At 40.3% G+C, this 19,314-nt stretch overlaps 1 protein-coding gene across 5 annotated transcripts in view; it reads left to right on the top strand.

Moving 5' to 3' along the window:
- ZPLD1 (zona pellucida like domain containing 1) overlaps positions 1 to 19,314 on the top strand; it is a 664,056-nt gene that overhangs the window by 160,914 nt on the left and 483,828 nt on the right. The window contains exon 1 of one of the 5 annotated variants that reach the window (XR_014069130.1): positions 5,754 to 6,226. The exons of the other annotated variants lie outside the window; for them this stretch is intronic. The gene's annotated coding sequence lies outside the window, so the exon portion shown is untranslated. Of the gene's footprint in view, positions 1 to 5,753; positions 6,227 to 19,314 lie in introns of those variants that run through there. 5 annotated transcript variants of the gene reach the window in all.

The following is a 19,314-nucleotide window of genomic DNA, read 5'->3' as shown; positions in this document are numbered from 1 at the left end:
CTCAAACTACTGTACAATTGCACTCATCTCACACACTAGTAAAGTAATGCTCAAAATTCTCCAAGCCAGTCTTCAGCAATACGTGAACTGTGAACTTCCAGATGTTCAAGCTGGTTTTAGAAAAGGCAGAGGAACCAGAGATCAAATTGCCAACATCCGCTGGATCATCGAAAAACCAAGAGAGTTCCAGAAAAACATCTACTTCTGCCTTATTGACTATGCCAAAGCCTTTGACTGTGTGGATCACAATAAATTGTGAAAAATTCTGAAAGAGATGGTAATACCAGACCATCTGACCTGTCTCTTGAGAAACCTGTATGCAGGTCAGGAAGCAGCAGCTAGAACTGGACATGAAACAACAGACTGGTTCCAAATCAGGAAAGGAGTACATCAAGGCTGTATATTGTCACCCTGCTAATTTACCTTATATGCGGAGTACATAATGAGAAACTCTGGGCTGGAAGAAGCACAATCTGGAATCAAGATTGCCGGGAGAAATATCAATAACCTCAGATATGCAGATGACACCACCCTTATGTCAGAAAGTGAAGAAGAACCAAAGAGCCTCTTGATGAAAGTGAAAGAGAAGAGTGAAAAAGTTGGCTTAAAGCTCAACGTTCAGAAAACTAAGATCATGGCGTCTGGTCCCATCACTTCATGGCAAATAGATGAGGAAAACAGTGGAAACAGTGTCAGACTTTATTTTTTGGGGGCTCCAAAATCACTGCTGATGGTGATTGCAGCCATGAAATTAAAAGACGCTTACTCCTTGGAAGGAAGGTTATGGCCAATCTAGATAGAATATTAAAAAGCAGAGACAGTACTTTGCCAACAAAGGTCCGTCTAGTCAAGGTTATAGTTTTTCCAGTGGTCATGTATGGATGTGAGAGTTGGATGTTGAAGAAAGCTGAGCGCCGAAGAATTGGTGCTTTTGAAGTGTGGTGTTGGAGAAGACTCTTGAGAGTCCCTTGGACTGCAAGAAGATCCAACAAGTCCATCCTTAAGGAGATCAGTCCTGGGTGTTCATTGGAAGGACTGATGTTGAAGCTGAAACTCCAATACCTTGGCCACCTCATGCGAAGAGTTGACTCATTGGAAAAGACCCTAATGCTGGGTAGGATTGGTGGCAGGAGGAGAAGGGGATGACAGAGGATGAGATGGTTGGATGGCATCACCGACTCGATGGACATGGGTTTGGGTAAACTCCGGGAGTTGGTGATGGGCAGGGAGGCCTGGTGTGCTGCGATTCATGGGATCGCAAAGAGTAGGACACGACTGAGCGACAGAACTGTTCATAAATAGTCTCTTATAATCCTTTGTATTTCTGGATTGTCTGTTGTAATCTCTCCTTTTTCATTTCTAATTTTATTGATTTGATTCTTCTCTATTTTTTCTTAATGAGTCTGGCTATGGGCTTGTCAATTTTGTTTATCTTCTCAAAGAACCGGCTTTTAGTTTTATTAATCTTTACTATTGTTTCTTTCATTTCTTTTTCATTCATATCTGTTCAGATCTTTATGATTTCTTTCCTTCTACTACTTTTGGATTTTTTTCCTCCTTTTTCCAGTTGCTTTAGGTGTAAAGTTAGGTTGTCTATTCTATGTTTTTCTTGTTTCTTGAGGTAGGATTGTATTGCTATAAACTTCCCTCTTAGAACTGCTTTTGCTGCATCCCATAGGTTTTGCATTGTCATGTTTTCATTGTCATTTGTTTCTAGAAATTTTTTGATTTCCCTTTTGATTTCTTCACTAACCTGTTGGTTATTTAGGAATGTGTTGCTTAATCTCCATGTGTTTGTGTTTCTTACAGTTTTTTTCTTGTAATTGATATCTAGTCTCATAGCATTGTGGTCAGAGAAGATGGTTGATACAATGTCAATTTCAAACTTAATTTACTTAGGTTTGATTTGTGACCCAAGATGTGGTCTATCCTGGAGAATGTTCCATGTGCACTTGAGAAGAAGGTGTATTCTTCTGTGTTTGGATGGAATGTCCTGAAGATATCAATGAGATCCATCTCATCTACTGTATCATTTAAGACTTGTGTTTCGTTATTAATTTTCTGTTTTGATGATCTGTCCATTGGTGTGAGTGGGGTGTTAAAGTCTCCTACTATTATTGTGGTTCTGCCAATTGCTCCTTTTATGTCTGTTAGTGTTCATCTTATGTATTGAGGTGCTCCTATGTTGAGTGCACAGATATTTACAGTCGTTATGTCTTTCTTTTGGATTGATCCCTTGATCATTATGTAGTGTCCTTCCTTATCTCTTGTAATCTTTATTTTAAGGTCTATTTTGTCTGATATGAGGATTGCTACTCCAGCTTTCTTATGCTACCCATTTGCATGGAATATATTTTTCCATCCTCTGACTTTCAGTCTATATGTGTCTTGAGATCTGAAGTGGGTTTCTTGTAGACAGCATATATATGGGTCTTGTTTTTGTATCCATTCAGCCAGTCTATGTCTTTTGGTTGGCGCATTTAATCCATTTACATTTAAAGGAATTATTGATATATATATTCTTATTGCCATTTTCTAATTGTTTGGGGTTGATTTTGTAGATCTTTTTTCTTCTGTTGTATTTCTGGTCTATACACGTCCGTTTAACATTTGTTGTAAAGCTGGTTTGGTGGTACTGAATTCTCTTAACTTTTGCTTGCCTGAAAAGCTTTTTATTTCTCCATCAATTTTGAATGAGATCCTTGCTGGGTACAATAATCTTGGTTGTAGATTTTTCCCTTTCAGTACTTTAAATATATCCTGCCATTCCCTTCTGGCCTGCACAGCTTCTGCTGAAAGATCAGCTGTTAAGTGTATGGGGTTTCCATTGTATGTTACTTGTTGCGTCTCCCTTACTGCTTTTAATATTCTTTCTTTGTGTTTAGTCTTTGTTAGTTTGATTAGGTTATGTCTTGGCATGTTTATCCTTGGGTTTATCCTGTATGGGACTCTGTGCCTCTTGGACTTGAATGGCTATTTCCTTTTCCATGTTGGGGAAATTTTCAACTATAATCTCTTCAAAAATTTTCTCATACCCTTTCTTTTTCTCTTCTTCTGGGACCCCTATAATTTGAATGTTTGTGAGTTTGATATGGTCCCAGAGGTCGCTGAGACTGTCCTCAGCTCTTTTCATTCTTTTTACTTTATACTGCTCTTCAGAAGTTATTTCCACCATTTTATCTTCCAGCTCACTGATTCGTTCTTCTGCTTCAGATATTCTGCTATTTATTCCTTCTAGAGTATTTTTGATTTCAGTAATTGTGTTGTTTGTCTCTGTATGCTTATTCTTTAATTCTTCTAGGTCTTTGTTAATTGATTCTTGCATTTTCTCCATTTTGTTTTCAAGGTTTTTGATCATCTTTCTTATCATTATTCTGAATTCTTTTTCAGGTAATTTTCCAATTTCCTCTTTATTTATTTGGACTTCTGTGTTTCTAGTTTGTTCCTTCATTTGTGTAGTATTTCTCTGCCTTTTATTTATTTATTTTTCTTTAAGTTACTGTGTTTGAGGTCTCCTTTCCCCAGGCTTCAAGGAAAGTTGAATTCTTTCCTTGAAAAAGTTGAATTCTTTCTTCCTTTTGGTTTCTGCCCTCCTAAGTTTGGTCCAGTGGTTTGTGCAAGCCTTCTCTAGGGTGAGATTTGTGCTGAGATTTTTGTTTGTTTTTCCCTCTGATGGGCAAGGCTGAGTGAGGTGATACTCCCCTCTGCTGATGATTTTGTTTGTATTTTTGTTTTGTTTGTTGTTTAGATGAGGCGTCCTGCACAGGGTGCTACTGGTGGTTGGGTGATGCTGGGTCTTGTATTCAAGTGGTTTCCTTTGTGTGAGTTCTCACTATTTAATACTCCCTAGGGTTAGTTCTCTGGTAGTCTAGGGTCTTGGAGTCAGTGCTCCCACTCCAAAGGCTCAGGGTTTGATTTCTGGTCAGGAACAAATATTCCACAAGTGGTTTGTTATGGCATTAAGGGAGAGTAAAACAAATATCCTAAAATAAGAAGCCAAAGATGAACACCAGACAAATGGCAGTTACAAGATCAGGCAAATAATAATTAAAATAATGGAATATACACATATATACCCATGAGCAAAATCAAAACAGTCCAACAAAATTTAAGTACAGTAGATTGATCCAGCAAACAAAGGAAATCAAAAATTATATTTACCAGTTAAGAACAAAACTAACAAGCACAAACTGGAAAACCAAACTAAAGCAAGGTGCCAAGGAATAAAGCAATGAAAACAAAACTAACAAATATGTTGAGAGGAAAGGAAAGAAAGAAAAGAAAGAAACAATAGATATGCAAAGTTAAATAGAAGTAGATGAAGAAGATTTATATGCATTAATGATTAACTGCAAGGGGAAAAGAACAGTAGGGAAAGCAAACAAAGGAATAAATGTAGAAAAAATAATAATAGGTTTAAAAAATTAAAAATTAAAATTCAAAAAAGAGAAAAGAAAAGGAAAAAGAAAAACTCCCCAGAACTGCAAAAGCCCAGTGCAGAGGCAGAGATTTATGACAACAATAAAAAATGTGACTGAGGAAAAAGAAAAAAAAGCTCAAAAGCTTAATTGGATTTCTTAGTGCCAATAAAATTGACAACTACAATGGGGGGGGGGGCAGGAAGAAGAAAAAAAAAAGAAAGAAAAAATCCAAAAGAATCTACAGAGCAAGTCAAAAAAATAAGAATAATAAATGTTTTTCTTGAGTCTCTGCTGCCAGAGTCCTTTCCCACGCTGAGAATCACAGATCACCTTACCTTCCTAGGATGTCCTCTAACACTGTATTGATCTCTGTACCTGCTGTGGGGGCTGCTCAGATCCTAATCTGGTCCTGCTCCTGTGTTTTCTTGCCTCCAGTGTCCACAGCTATAAGAGCTAGTGCGTTTTCTTTTGTGGGAGCTCTCAATGGCCATTTATATATTCCATAGACACAGTCTGCTTAGTTGATCATGTGGATTTAATCTGCAACTTGTACAGCTGGTGGGAAGGTTTTGGGTCTTTTTCCTTAGCCACACCGCCTGTGTGTTTCAATTGTGGTTTTATTTCCACGTCTATATGTGGATCGTCCGCTGGAGTTTAGCTCCTGGGTCTTCCCTGGAGGGCTTGAGTTTGCCCCTGTGAGGGCCAGGTGTGGAGGGGGTGCAGCTGCTTGGGTCACTGGGATTCTGGCAGCACCAGGTACTCAGGAGGGTTGGCGGCTAGGGCAGCAGGAAATATAGTGCTCTAGAAGGGTATGGCAGCCAGTATTGGCCAATACGCTCCAGTATTCTTTCCTGGAGAACCCCCTCTCTGACAGAGCAGCCTGGCAAGCCACAATCTACAGGGTTGCAAAGAGTCGGACAAGACCGAAGCGACCCTGCGCGCATAAACACAAGACTGTTTTTTTTGTTTGTTTTTTGTTTGTTGGCTGTGGCAGCTCTGCCCCAGTGAGAATTGAGCGTGAAGGTGATGCAGCTGCTTGACTTGCAGGGTCCCTGGCGGCGCCAAGTGTTCAGGGACACAAACTGCCTCCACAGCAGGAGTTATGGCCGTATCAGAGTCTTTTTTCAAGTCTCTTGTAGCTGGGATCAGAAGATGTCTTTGTCCAGTCTTTGTAGCTCTGCCCATCCAGACACTTAAAGGGCTCCCTTGCCTGAGGTCCTTCTCTGTTGTTCAGCACATCAGGCACACAGAAGGGCCCCCCTGACTGGGGTCCTACTCTGTAGATCGGTGCATCAGGCACTTAAAGGGGCACCCTGCGTGGGGTCCTACTCTGTAGTTCAGTGCATCAGGCGTTTGATGGGGCAGCCAGCCTCGCTATTGTTCAGCTGCTGGCGCTGGTGTGTGGAGAGAGAGAGGCTGTGGTGATAGCTTCAGCCCCTATGCATGACTCAACGGTATCGCCTTGCTTTCATGGCTGCCTGGCTTTCTTCCACAGGCATTTCCCACCATGATATCCTTCCTCACATCTCCTCGATCTGTCTCTCCGCAGTCAACAGCAACCCTCACACTGGGATTGCTCCACAATCCCTAAACGCCAGCTCCCAGCCACTGCCCCTTCCAGGAGACCTGAGTTCCTGCCCAGCATATATACATATGGCTGTGGCAAGGACTGTCTGATTCTCATTCCATTCAGGCTGCCACAGATTAGCTGTTTTACGCTTAGCCTTAAATGTTTCTCCTCTGACGCAGACAGCTGCCCTGCTGTGGGGAGCAGACCTCTGCTTCAGTTTTCCCACCCACCGAAGGTAGGTCCAGTCCTACTAATAATTCTGTTATCCCCCCTAGTTCCTTTGTCCTACTAAGTTTTGCGTGGTTCTATATATTTTTTTTCTGCTGGTCAGGTCCTCCTGTCTGCTTTCAGCTGATATTTTGCATGTCCTTCTGTGTCTGAAGGTGTAGTCCTGATGTATCTGTGGAGAGAGATGTACTCCGTGTCCACCTACTCCTCTGCCATCTTGTTCTCCCTGCTCTTTTTTCAATAACAGACATCTCTCTGCTTCATATATATTATCTTTTATCTTCACACAAGTCACTTTGTAGGGTGCATATTGTTGCCATCATTTTGCATTCTGGTATCTTGGGGTCAGGAGCCTGCCATGATGTGTTCAAGGTCAAGCACCTAGTGGCTAAGCTCAGTGGGCTCCACTGTTAGTGGACTGGGCCAGTGCCCAGGGGGTCCTGGTGCTGCCCTCTGGGGAGTGAGGTTGGTCCCAAGGCTAGTGCTAGCCCATTGGTGGGTAGAAACAGTTCCCAGGGTCTCTGACTGCAGGACCCTGGGTAGCCCAGGGCTAGTGCTGCACACTGGTGAGTGGGGGCTGGGTCTTGGGCCCTCTGGTGGACAGGACTGGGACCTAGGATGGTGGTGGACTCAGTGGAGTCCTAAGGCAGCAGGCCTGCTGGTGTGTGGGGCTGTGCCTCTGCCTGGCTAGTTGCTTGGCCTTTCAGTACTGGTGCTGAAAGGCTGAGGGGCAGGGCCAGGTCCCAGTACTAATAAGCTAGAAGAAGGATTCCAAAATCACATCTACCAATATCACAGTCCTCTATCACAAGAGCCTTCTAGTTTTCCTGAAAGTAAGCCCTGCTGGCCTTCAAAGCCAGATGTTTTGGGGCCTCATTTTTCTGATGCAGGACCCCTGGGCTGGGAAGCCTGAGGTGGGTCTTAAGTCTCTTCTTGAGGAGAACCTCTGCAATTATAATTATCCTCCTGCTTGTGGGTTGCCCACCTGGGGCTATGAGTGTTGACTATACCATGTCTGTTCCTCCTACCATTTCATTGTGGTTCCTTCTTTAGTTATAGAAGATCTTTTCCTGTTAGTCTTCCAATTTTTCTCATCAGTAGTTGTTCAGGGTCTTCTCCAAAGAGTCGGCTCTTTGCATCAGGTGGCCAATGTGTTGGAACTTCAGTTTTAGTATCAGTCATTCCAATGAATATTCAGCATTGATTTCCTTTGGAATTGACTGGCTTGATATATTTCAAAGTATGTGCCATCAAATACACTGGAGCATGCTCTATGAGTTTACACAGAGAGCCTTTATACGTTTGTAAGGTATGTAAATATGAAGTTTTAGTTATTTAAAAATATATAAGAAAACAAAATTGCTCATCTGAGGGTTGATTCTCTTTAAAAATATAAATATGACCTTTGAGTTCTTGAGGTGGCTCTGGATTTACCATAGCAAGGAGATGGGGACCTTCTGGGTGAAGGTGGCTGCTGACGCTAGGGGAGAAGTTGTGGGAAGAAAGGTTTAATTTCTAATGAAATTTATTAATTAACCTAGAAAATATTTGCTAATATCTTACTAGGTGCCAGGCACTATTCCAGATACTCAGGGTACAGCAATGAACAAGACAGATCAAACACTCCACTTTCAAGGAGCTTATATTTAGATTAATTGATAAATTAATTTGCAGAAAAAAATGCAATGTCGGGTGAATTAATCTATTAGGTCCAGGCAAGGAGCTGGTCAAAGAGCTCTAAAATGGTTGCCAGGTAGAGACAAATAAGAAACGGACTGTGAGAGCAAGGGCTTGAATGGATTTTCCTCACTGCCAAGCAGTCCACAGTGAGGGGTTGCTGAGGCCCTCACATGGTCATGATGAGGGAGTTAGTGACTCATTTGCCTTCAACTGAAACCACACCAAGCCCCTGTGAAAGCTCACATGGTTTTTTGCTGGAGAGTTTAGGTAATTTTCTTAAAGTTCTACGAGCCTGTGGGTAGGGGGAAGAAAGGGGTATCTTGCCCATAGTATATCTCCATGGCTCTCCTGCTCTCTTGTTCCCGCAGGGACCAGAGTTCTCTGCTTAGGCCTGGGGGACCAGGAGGGCTGTCCCACAGGGGTAACCCTTTCTTAATAGTTCTCTCTTCTTTTCTTTCCACGATTTCTTTTCGTTTAACCCCTTTGCTGTTGATATTTTTCACCTGTGTGGTCTAAGTTGCTTCAGGTGTATCCGACTGTGACCCCATGGACTGTAGCCTGCCAGGCTCCTCTGTCCATGGATTTTCCAGGCAAGAATACTAGAGTGGGTTGCCATGCCCTCCTCCAGGGGATCTTCCTGACCCAGGGCTTGGACCCGTGTCTCTTTTGTCTCCTGCACTGCCAGGGGGGTTCTTTACCGCTAGCTCCACCTGGGAAGACAGTTTTCACCTAAGCCAACACTTTTTTCCTAGTACTCTCACTACAATAGTCAAATTTCTAGGCTCTTAGTTCTTTCTTATGAATTGCAAATTTTGTAGCCTCAGGCATTACTGATTGTTAATGCTTAGCATGATACTCTGACTTTATATTCTCTTAAATGAATAACTCTGGTTAACTGCTAACATAGTATTCTCTGATTCTGTGGCCCTGAGTTACATTGTAATGTGTTCTTATACTGGCTAAAGATAAATGATGCCTGGTTCTAATTGTTTCCCTATATCCCTTAGATTCACCCCCACCCTTAGAAAGATGAGAGGTGGTTCAGGCTCTGAGGGAGAAGGTGAGGGTGGGACCTTCTGGGAGAATAGCATTGAAACATGTATATTATCATATGTGAAACAGAACACCATTCCATGTTCGATGCATGAGACAAATGCTCAGGGCCGGGGCAATGGGATGACCCAGAGGGATGGGATGGGGAGGGAGGTGGGTGGGGGGTCCAGGAAGGGGAACACATGTAAACCCATGGCTGATTCATGTCAATGTGTGGCAAAAACTACTACAATATTGTAAAGTAATTAGCCCCCAACTAAAATAAATAAATTTATTTAAAAAAAAATTAAATAAGCAGGGTGACAATATATATATATATAAAAAAAAGAGAGGTGGTTCAGGTGATACCAGTACAGTAACTTTGTAATTAGACTAGACTCTGTTTCACTCCCTCTACCCTGCGGAGTTTCTGTTATGCACTAGAACCAATCATCTATCAGACTTCAGGACAAAGGATGGATGGAAAGGGACCAGTGGAAAAGATTATTTAGGAGGAGAGGTCTTGGGTCAGTAATTGTTCTCTTAAACCTTGTGGGTAGTTGCCACAGAAGTTAACTTTTAGTTTAGCTCTCTTAGGAAATATGCAGGTAGGAGTGGGGCAGGGAGTCACCTTTTCTTGAATACTTACTGTGTGCTCAGCATTGTCAAATGCCATTCATTTGTTATTTCACCTCATTCTCACAAAAGTCCAATGATATCTCATTTTATAGGGGAAACAGATGCTTAGAAACACCCAAGTCACACAGTCAGGATGTGGCAATATTTAAATTAGCTCTGGGCAACTCCAATGACAGTGGTCCCACCGCTAGTACTCTGGGGGTGTTTTCCAAAGGTAGATAACACCCAGGCAGTACTAGCAGTTCCTTTTGATGTCTGGACAACCCTCAAGTCATGTGGTGATGGCTGTTACTCCAACATTTCTCCAACTTGCTTTAAAAGTAAGGTTTTAAGCTCAAGTGCAGTTAGGGGATGTGTAGAAAAAGGATAATTTCCTTTGCTGATCTTAGCATAGAGATTAGACTTTGGCAGAGTTGTATGGTAAATTTCTTTTTTTTTTTCTCTTCATACTTTATTTTATGAATGTTTTAAATGAATATCTGTGTAGTTGCTAAGTCTTGTCCAACTCTTTGTGACCCCATGAACTGTAGCTTGCCAGGCTTCCCGTCCATGGGATTCTCCAGGCAAGAATACATCAACCTAACATTCAGAAAAAAGATAGAAGCATTTGGATTTTGAAAAAATATAATCTTAAAATGTTAGATTAGATTTTAAGCTGCTATGAGAAACCAAATTCTCTCATATACTACTAAATGGAGTTTTAAATTCATGACATTGACAAATGGAAATTTGACAATATATATTTAAAGTCATAAATATGAAATCTATTTGAAAGTACAATTCCTCTTCTATATATTAATTCTAAAGGAATACTGATATTGTATGGTAAATTTCTATCTTACTTTCTCTCCTTCTTCCTACCTCAGGCCAGCTTTCTTTCTCCTGTTTTGAAATTAAACCTTTAAAATACCTTTAGTAAGATAATTAATAAACAGATCCTAGGAGAAACAAGAATATAAGAGATGATAAAGAAAGCATGCAAAATTAAAGAGAAGAGAATAAATTCATCAATAAAATGATTGGGGTACTTGGATATTTAAAGCCAAAATGCACTTGAAACCTAACCTTATATAATACACACAGATAAATTAGAAATTTCTTGGAAAATTGAATATAAAATTTTAAACTATAAAATAGTGAAAGTATTAATTTCTACCTGTATTTTAGCTGAGGAAAGAAATTCTAAATACAAAAGCACTGAAAAAATTGAAAGGAAAAATATTTAGGTTTTACTGTATATTAAGATACAAACAACCAGAAAGGCAATTTAAGGGTAAATAACATGTTAGGAAAAATATGAGATAAATAGATGAAGAATTAAGAAGTTAAAGATGCTTCTGCTTTTATGAAAGAAATTCTAAAGCAAGGTTTTATTTATTTCTCATGTAACCATGTTTTAAGATATGGCTCATTATGTTATCTTGCTGAGATCTCTTTAGAGCTAATTGTCAACAACCCTTATAATTTTAAGTTGTGCAGATTTGATGTCATGACATATAGGTCCCATTGGAAGTTCTTGATAAGTGGGTTAAGTAGCACTGAGCTGTGAGTGAGTCCTGCGTCAAGTTGCTGGAAAACTAACCTAGCTGGGCATAGATCCTGAACCTAGGGGTTTTAGCCACTCAACTCTAAGTCAGTCACCTATCTGAACTGGCATCCAGCCCACACTTAATCAGAATTCATGGAGATTATGAAAGACACAATGTCTCATGAACTCTAGATACACTATAGTCATGGGGTTCTCCTGCTCTCTCATGAGTTGAATCTTCAAAAATGGAAATGAGCTCAGTCTCCTATGACTTGTTCTTAGAGCATACATGATGTCTTCTAGTGAGCTATCATTCCTCCCCCGCTTTTAAAAAATATTTATTTATTTGGCTGCATTAGGTCTGTGTTGTAGCACATGGGATCTTTCACTGTGGTGAGATTGCTGAAGCACATGAGCTCATTAGTTGTAGTGTGCAGGCTTAGTTGTCCCATGCCATGTAGGATCTTAGTTCCCTAATGGAACCCATGGCCCTTGCATTGGAAGATGGATTCACAACCTTGGGACCAACAGCAACGTCCCCATTTCCCCTTTATAAATTCACAAAGAAAGTGAAGTCGCTCAGTCACGTCCAACTCTTCTCGACTCCATGGACTGTAGCCTGCCATGCTCCTCTGTCCATGGGGTTTTCCAGGCAAGAATACTGGAGTGGGTTGCCATTTCCTTCTCCAGGAGATCTTCCCGACCCAGGGATTGAACCCGGGTCTCCCTCACTGCAGGCAGACTTTTTACTGTCTGAGCCACCAGGGGAGCCCATAAGTTCACAAACCATATGTTTAGTAATGTCTTTGATAATATTTTCATTATTTATCTAGAATTTGTAGCCGCCAACTTCATTCCTCTTTTGAAATGGAATTTAATTTGCTTTTCTTCACTTGTCTTCCCTAAGTGGCTCAGCTGGTAAAGAATCCATCTGCAATGTGGGAGACTTGGGTTTGACCCCTGGGTTGGGAAGATACCCTGGAGAAGGGAAAGGCTATCCACTCCAGTATTCTGGCCTAGAGAATTCCACGGACTGTATAGTCCAAGGGGTTGCAAAGAATCGGACAAAACCGAACGACTTTCACTTTCACTTAATTTGCTTTTCTTCACTTGTCTAGGACAATTCCCCTCTCTTCATTTTCTTTAAGTGTTTTAAGATTCTTACCCTTCCCATTCTTTCAAAAAAAAGGGAAGCGTAGGTGAATCACTAGTAAGTCTGAAGAACATTTTACCTGAGCTTGTGTGTTTCTGATGGGAATTATCATTTCAACAAAATGAGCTATTATGTGTGTTTGTGTATACTGGGGAAGGGGTTGGAGGAAGAAGGAAGGGCAGGAGAGGGGACTGATAGCTTGCTTTTATTCTTCTGTCTGTGTCTGAGGCCTGGAAAAGTGTTAGGGGAACAAAGCTACATGGACGGAACACAGGGAGGTAAAATTTTACTTGATGAGCTTACTGATTACTTTTTATTGTACTTCTGTTCTTGCCTGGGGAATCCCAGGGGTCGCAAGAGTCGGACACGACTGACACGACTTAGCAGCAGCAGCAGCAATTATTATTTGGGTTTCTCTGATTGCTCATTTGGTAAAAAATCTGCTTGGAATGCAGGAGACTCTGGTTCGATTCCTGGGTCGGGAAGATCCCCTGGAGAAGGGAAAGGCTACTCAATCCAGTATTCTGGGCCTGGAAAATTCCATGGACTGTATAGTCCATAGGGTTGCAAACAGTTGGGCATGTAACATGTTGAATTAATAATAGTTGAAAATGGGCACGTAATGGGGAATCTTAGAGAAGGAAAAAAAAAATCAAGAATCTGCTGCCTTCATAAACCTCTTTTCTACTTCAAATTCTTGAATATGTTGACTTCAAGATCGATTCAAACAGAACCAAATTAAACCAATAAACAGACAAACAACCCCCCTTCCAATAACCAATGATTATTTCAGACCACCAGTTAAATAAAATCTTGAATGTTTAAAACCTTTCCTTTGGACAAAAATCATTACAATTGAGGATACTTCTGCCAAAAATTGAGAATGCCATAAAATTTGGTAGCTGATGATGTAGCTTGCCCCTCAGTTAAACGTTTCATATTTAGATACACTTTAGGTATAGATACATTTAGATGATCTATGAGTGAAAAAGAGCTTAAAGTTTGCATCTTTTGAAATCCCACCACATTCTTTTTTGTTGTTGTTAATGGCAGTCAAGTACTATTTCATACACTTGTCATTGTAAGGGTTCTTCTAAACTGAGCTCTGGGGTTTGTTATTTCAGGCTTCCTGCTCAGCAAGCCCCAGGCCGCATGACAGTACTTCTGCTCTGTTTACCAATAGTGTGAGTCAGGGCTTGTGGTTGTGGCACAGACACCCCCACAGCAGCTTTATCCCCTCTGACTTAAGGGAAGGCACCAATGAACTGGAAGGGAAGCTGGAAGATCCAGTGGTCCTGAGACATCATCTCTGTATAGAAACCTTTGTCTAATGGAGTTTAGAAACTATAGGCTGAATTGTCCCTGTCTTAGTCTGAAAGAAGGTTCCTGTTCATGAAGTATTTCTTGTGTAAAATGACACACAATCATCCCTTCACAGCTGAACTTTGCTATTAGCCACTTAGCTGCTTTCTTTTTTAAACAAAAAATTTTTTATTGTGGTAAAAGTCACATAATGTAAATCATACTACTTTAACCATATTTAACTGTACAGTTCAGTGACACTAAGTACATTAACATTGTTGTGCAACTCTCACCATCATCCATCTCCTGAATTTGTCACTTTCTTAAACTGAAACTCTGTCCCATTGAACACTAGGTCCCCATTCTCTCTTCTCCTCACTCCCTGCCCCACCCCAGCCCTTGGCATCTGCCAACGTACTTTCTGACTTTGAATTTGACTATTCAAGGTATCTCGTGTAAATGGAATCAAACAGTGTTTGTCTGCACCTACTGTATAATGGAATGAATTTTTAAGGTTAACTTCACATATGTTCTACAAACAGATATACCTTCTTTTTTTCCTCCTTGTGCTATAAAGTAAGTTCTCATTAGTTATCTATTTTATACATAGTAGTGTATATATATGTCAATTCCAAACTCCCAATTTATCCCTCCCCCTTTCCCCTCTTGGTGTCCATATATTTGTTATCTACATCTGTGTCTCTATTCCAGCTTTGCAAATAGGCTCATCTGTACTACTAGCTGTGTTCTTTACCTACAATCTTCAACTCATTCAGCATATTTTATCAGGTTAATCTTTCCAAATCATAGTTTTGATTGTCAAGATGATGACTACTCCCAACCATTGCCCTGGACTGAATTTGCTTCCTCTCTGAAAAAGTGAAGAAAAAAAATCATATGCCCACTTTACAATCATTGAACAGTTTCTTAACTGAAAATACTTTATAGCTGAATACTATTTCTTGGTAAATAAAGCAGTTGCCTTTATAATAAGTCCTGGGATGAGAGATAGATACCAGAACAAATACAGAATTAACAAGGTAATTACAGATTTTATTGAGTTAAAATACTGAATTATTTCAGTATTGTCTAGTGTATGTCTTGAATTTTGGCATAGGAAGAATTTTCAGTATAATTCACAACATGTAGATTTATAAGCAAAGCAAGAATATACTTACAGCTAATGCTAAGTAAAGTTGTACTTTCTTCAATATTCCACAAAGTTATCCTGAGAGACCAATTTTTTAGAAAAATTAAAATTGGGAATTCCCTGGTAGTCCAGTGGTTAAGGCTGTGTGCTTCCAATGCAGGAGACACAGGTTTGATCCCTGCTTGGGGAACTAAGATCCCACATGCTGTGTGGCATGGCCAAAAAATAAAATAAAATTATTACAAAATCTATTCAGTTGTGACTTAGCTAGTGCTCACCAAATGTTCTATTTCCCTTCATTTCCTAGCTTCCTTTGGGGCTACCAATAGGCAGAATGTAGGAAAGACACATGTCTCTTTGTGGGCCAAGGCAAATTGGGATGTCACACATTTGAGTTAGTGTAGGTACTCTGTCAGCCAGTGTTTCTGAGACCGTGGGCAGGAGAGAATTCCACAGATAAATGCTGGGCATGGAACCTGAGTGAGAAATGAAATTTTTGAGATTAGAGAGTTAACATAAACTAACCACTCCTAACTAACACAACAGTTAAACAGTAAGTACCAAGTGTCAGGTACTCCTGTAATTGTATTTGAAACAAATGAAATATGAATTCCTTTCTCTTCCTTCTGTGGTTTTTTTCTGTTATGGGGACACCTGGCTCCTGTTGAGACATTTGAGGCATTCTGCTGTTTCATCTTAAAGTCTTGGTCTCAGTGTATTCTGAACTGAGGCTGAAGATGACCAAATGCTTCAGCACTATATGGCTGATGCTGGTCCATGGGGCAAGACTAGTGTTGAGGCTTCTGCCCTTCCCCTTGCTGCTATATCTTGTCATAGAAGCTGTCAGCTCTTGGCACTCAATCATGTGCATCAATAATCATGACTCTGTCTAGAGTGAAAATCACTGTGCCCTCTGAGTGCTTTCTAAAAAAAGTCTCTAATTTTAGCCTGACCCTCCAAAGTCAGAGACCTTCACCTCTCTTTCAAATCTTAGGTCTTACCACAAGACCATTCTAGTTTATTTGGATTTCCTAGACATGTTTGCCTTTTCTTACACCTTGTAGTCATGTCATTGCTTCTGTCTGTATATCTGTCACTCTCCCTTTCAAGTCCTACCTAGTCTTCAAGGTGCAACTCAAGTCTCACTTTGTTTTGATACCTTCTCTGAACCATGTGAAACTTTTTATAGATTCATAATCCCTTATCTTCAAGCCTTAAATTCAAGACACTCTGAAAACTGAAAGTTTTCAAATAACTCATTTGGCAGCAAAACCTAGACGGATCTGAAACAAATTGGAGACAAAACTTGAACTGCATTGACTTGTCTTTATTTATCTGTAGTTTTAATCTCAGATAATATATGTATATTCATATTCATATTCTGATTGTTAAATGCTATCCTAGGCCCTTCTGGGATAATATAAAATATTACATATTATATAATATATAATATTACCTGTCTAAAATCTAAAATAGTCTGAGTTCAGAAACTCATCTAACACCCAGGAGTTTTGAAATGAAATATGACTTGTTATTGTCCTTATGGAGAATTACTGTATATCTCTGTTTTTAAATTTTATGATCCATCTGAAGATTCTTTAATAAAACTAACCTCTGGCATAGATTGGGATTCTTGATAGCAAAAATATTCTTTATTAGTGTTTGGCTACAGATTTTCACAAGTCGTAAATTTAGTTGTACGAAATGTGCTTGCTCTGTTTTCTTATAACTAAATTTAGTTTTTACCTCAAGGCTCCATTTCCACTGGCAGAAAGCATCATTTAAATTAGCATCAATAAATTTAAATTAGTGATTGCTCAGTCAGTTAAGGTTTTGACCTGGTTAGTTCAGGGAAATAAGCCTGAGATTCCCACTCCGATCATGGGGTGCTCATTCAGTCACTTTCCATGATCCTCTTGGAGGCAGAGGAAGCTTGCAGATACTTCTCTTTGGCCCTTTAGGACCTAGATTTGCAGTCCCTCTCTCCCCAAACTGTTTAACTCTGCTGTGGCCAGACTATTTTGATGATGGGGAAAATGTATCGAAATCTGCACTAGGTAGGTTGTCTCCTCTATTGGTGTATGGGAAGTGAGGCCCAGCTTTCAGAATTCCCCAGACCTAATGGAACATTGGTCATTTTTTTCCTCCCCACCCTTAAGGGATAGGAATGGGGCCAAGCATTTGGAGTACTCATGGCTTCCCTGACTTCAGAAAGATTGTTAATTAATGGATTCAGTTAGTTCAGTTCAGTCACTCAGTTGTGTCCAGCTCTTTGTGACCCCATGGACTGCAGCATGCCAGGCCTCCCTGTCCATCACCAACTCCTGGACTTTACTCAAACTCATGCCCATTGAACAGTGATGCCATCCAACCATCTCATCCTCTGTTGTCCCCTTCTCCTCCCACCTTCAGTCTTTCCCAGCATCAGGGTCTTTTCCAATAAGTCAGCTCTTCGCATCAGATGGCCAGAGTATTGGAGTTTCAGCTTTAGCATCAGTCCTTCCAGTGAATATTCAGGACTGATTTCCTTTAGCATGGACTGGTTGGATTGCCTTGCAGTCCAAGGTACTCTCCAGTCCAACACCACAGTTCAAAGGCATCAATTCTTCGGCGCTTAGCTTTCTTTATAGTCCAATTCTCACATCCAAACATGACCGCTGGAAAAACCATAGCCTTGACTAGACAGACATTTGTTGACAAAGTGATGTCTCTGCTTTTTAATATGCTATCTAGGTTGGTCATAACTTTCCTTCCAAGGAGTAAGCATCTTTTAATTTCATAGCTGCAATCACCATCTGCAGTGATTTTGGAGCCCAGAAAAATAAAGTCAGCCACTGTTTCCACTGTTTCCCCACCTATTTGCCATGAAGTGATGGGACTGGATGCCATGAGCTTAGTTTTCTGAATGTTGAGTTTTAAGCCAGCTTTTTCACTCTCCTCTTTCACTTTCATCAAGAGGCTCTTTAGTTCTTCACTTTCTGCCATAAGGCTGGTATCATCTGCGTATATGAGGTTATTGATATTTCTCCCGGAAATCTTGATTCCAGATTGTGCTTCCTCCAGCCCAGCATTTCTCATGATGTACTCTGCTTATAAGTTAAATAAGCAGGGTGACAATATACAGCCTTGATGTACTCCTTTCCCTGTTTGGAACCAGTCTGTTGTTCCATGTCCAGTTCTAACTGTTGCTTCCTGACCTGCATACAGATCTCTCAAGAGGCAAGTCAGGTGGTCTGGTATTCCCATCTCTTGAAGAATTTTCCATAGTTTGTTGTGATCCACACAGTCAAGGGCTTTGGCATAGTCAATAAAGCAGAAGTAGATGTTTTTCTGGAACTCTCTTGCTTTTTCGATGATCCAGAGGATGTTGGCAATTTGATCTCTGGTTCCTCTGCCCTTTCTAAATCCAGCTTGAACATCTGGAAGTTCACGGTTCATGTATTGTTGAAGACTGGGTTAGAGAATTTTGAGCTTTACTTTACTAGAGTGTGAGATGAGTGCAATTGTGTGGTAGTTTGAGCATTCTTTGGCATTGCCTTTCTTTGGGATGGGAATGAAAACTGACATTTTCCAGTCCTGCGGCCACTGCTGAGTTTTCTAAATTTGCTGGCATATTGAGTGAAGCACTTTCACAGCATTATCTTTTAGGATTTGAAATAGCTCAACTGGAATTCCGTCACCTTCACTAGCTTTGTTCATAGTGACGTTTTTTAAGGCCCACTTGACTTCGCATTCCAGGATGTCTGGCTCTAGATGAATAATCACACCATCGTGGTTATCTGGGTCATGAAGATCTTTTTATATAGTTCTTCTGTGTATTCTTACCACCTCTTCTTAATATCTTCTGCTTCTGTTAGGTCCATACCATTTCTGTCCTTTATTGAGCCCATCTTTGCATGAAATGTTCCCTTGGTATCTCTAATTTTCTTGAAGAGATCTCTAGTCTTACCTATTCTATTGTTTTCCTCTATTTCTTTGCATTGATCACTGAGGAAGGCTTTCTTATCTCTCCTTATTATTCTTTGGAACTCTGCATTCAAATGGGTATATCTTTCCTGTTCTCATTTTCTTTTTGCTTCTCTTCTTTTCACAGCTATTTGTAAGGCCTTCTCAGACAACCATTTTGCTTTTTTGCAATTATTTTTCTTGAAAACGATTTTGATCACTACCTCCTGTACAATGTCATGAGCCTCTGTCCATAATTCTTCAGGCACTCTGTTTATCAGATCTAATCACTTGAATCTATTTCTCACTTCCCCTGTATAATTGTAAGGGATTTGATGTAGGTCATATCTGAATGGTGTAGTGGTTTTCCCTACTTTCTTCAATTTAAGTCTGAATTTGGCAATAAGGAGTTCATGATCTGAGCCACAGTCAGCTCCTGGTCTTGTTTTTGCTGACTGTTTAGAGCTTCTCCATCTTTGACTGCAAAGAATATAATCAATCTGCTTTTGGTTATAGTGTAACTGATATCTCAGTTCACCCACTCCTTATCTGTCAACTGGAACTTGTGCCAGCTTCCAAACTTGTTTCTGCTCCTTTACTGCCTCCTGATCTTATCTACTTCTAAAATGTCACCGGAGTGTTTTTTTCCCCTAAATAATGACTAGA

Source organism: Giraffa tippelskirchi, chromosome 2, assembly GCF_054371585.1.
Source record: "Giraffa tippelskirchi isolate mGirTip1 chromosome 2, T2T-mGirTip1v1.2.pri, whole genome shotgun sequence".
Taxonomy (NCBI): domain Eukaryota; kingdom Metazoa; phylum Chordata; class Mammalia; order Artiodactyla; family Giraffidae; genus Giraffa; species Giraffa tippelskirchi.
This window is presented reverse-complemented; position numbering and strand designations above follow the sequence as displayed.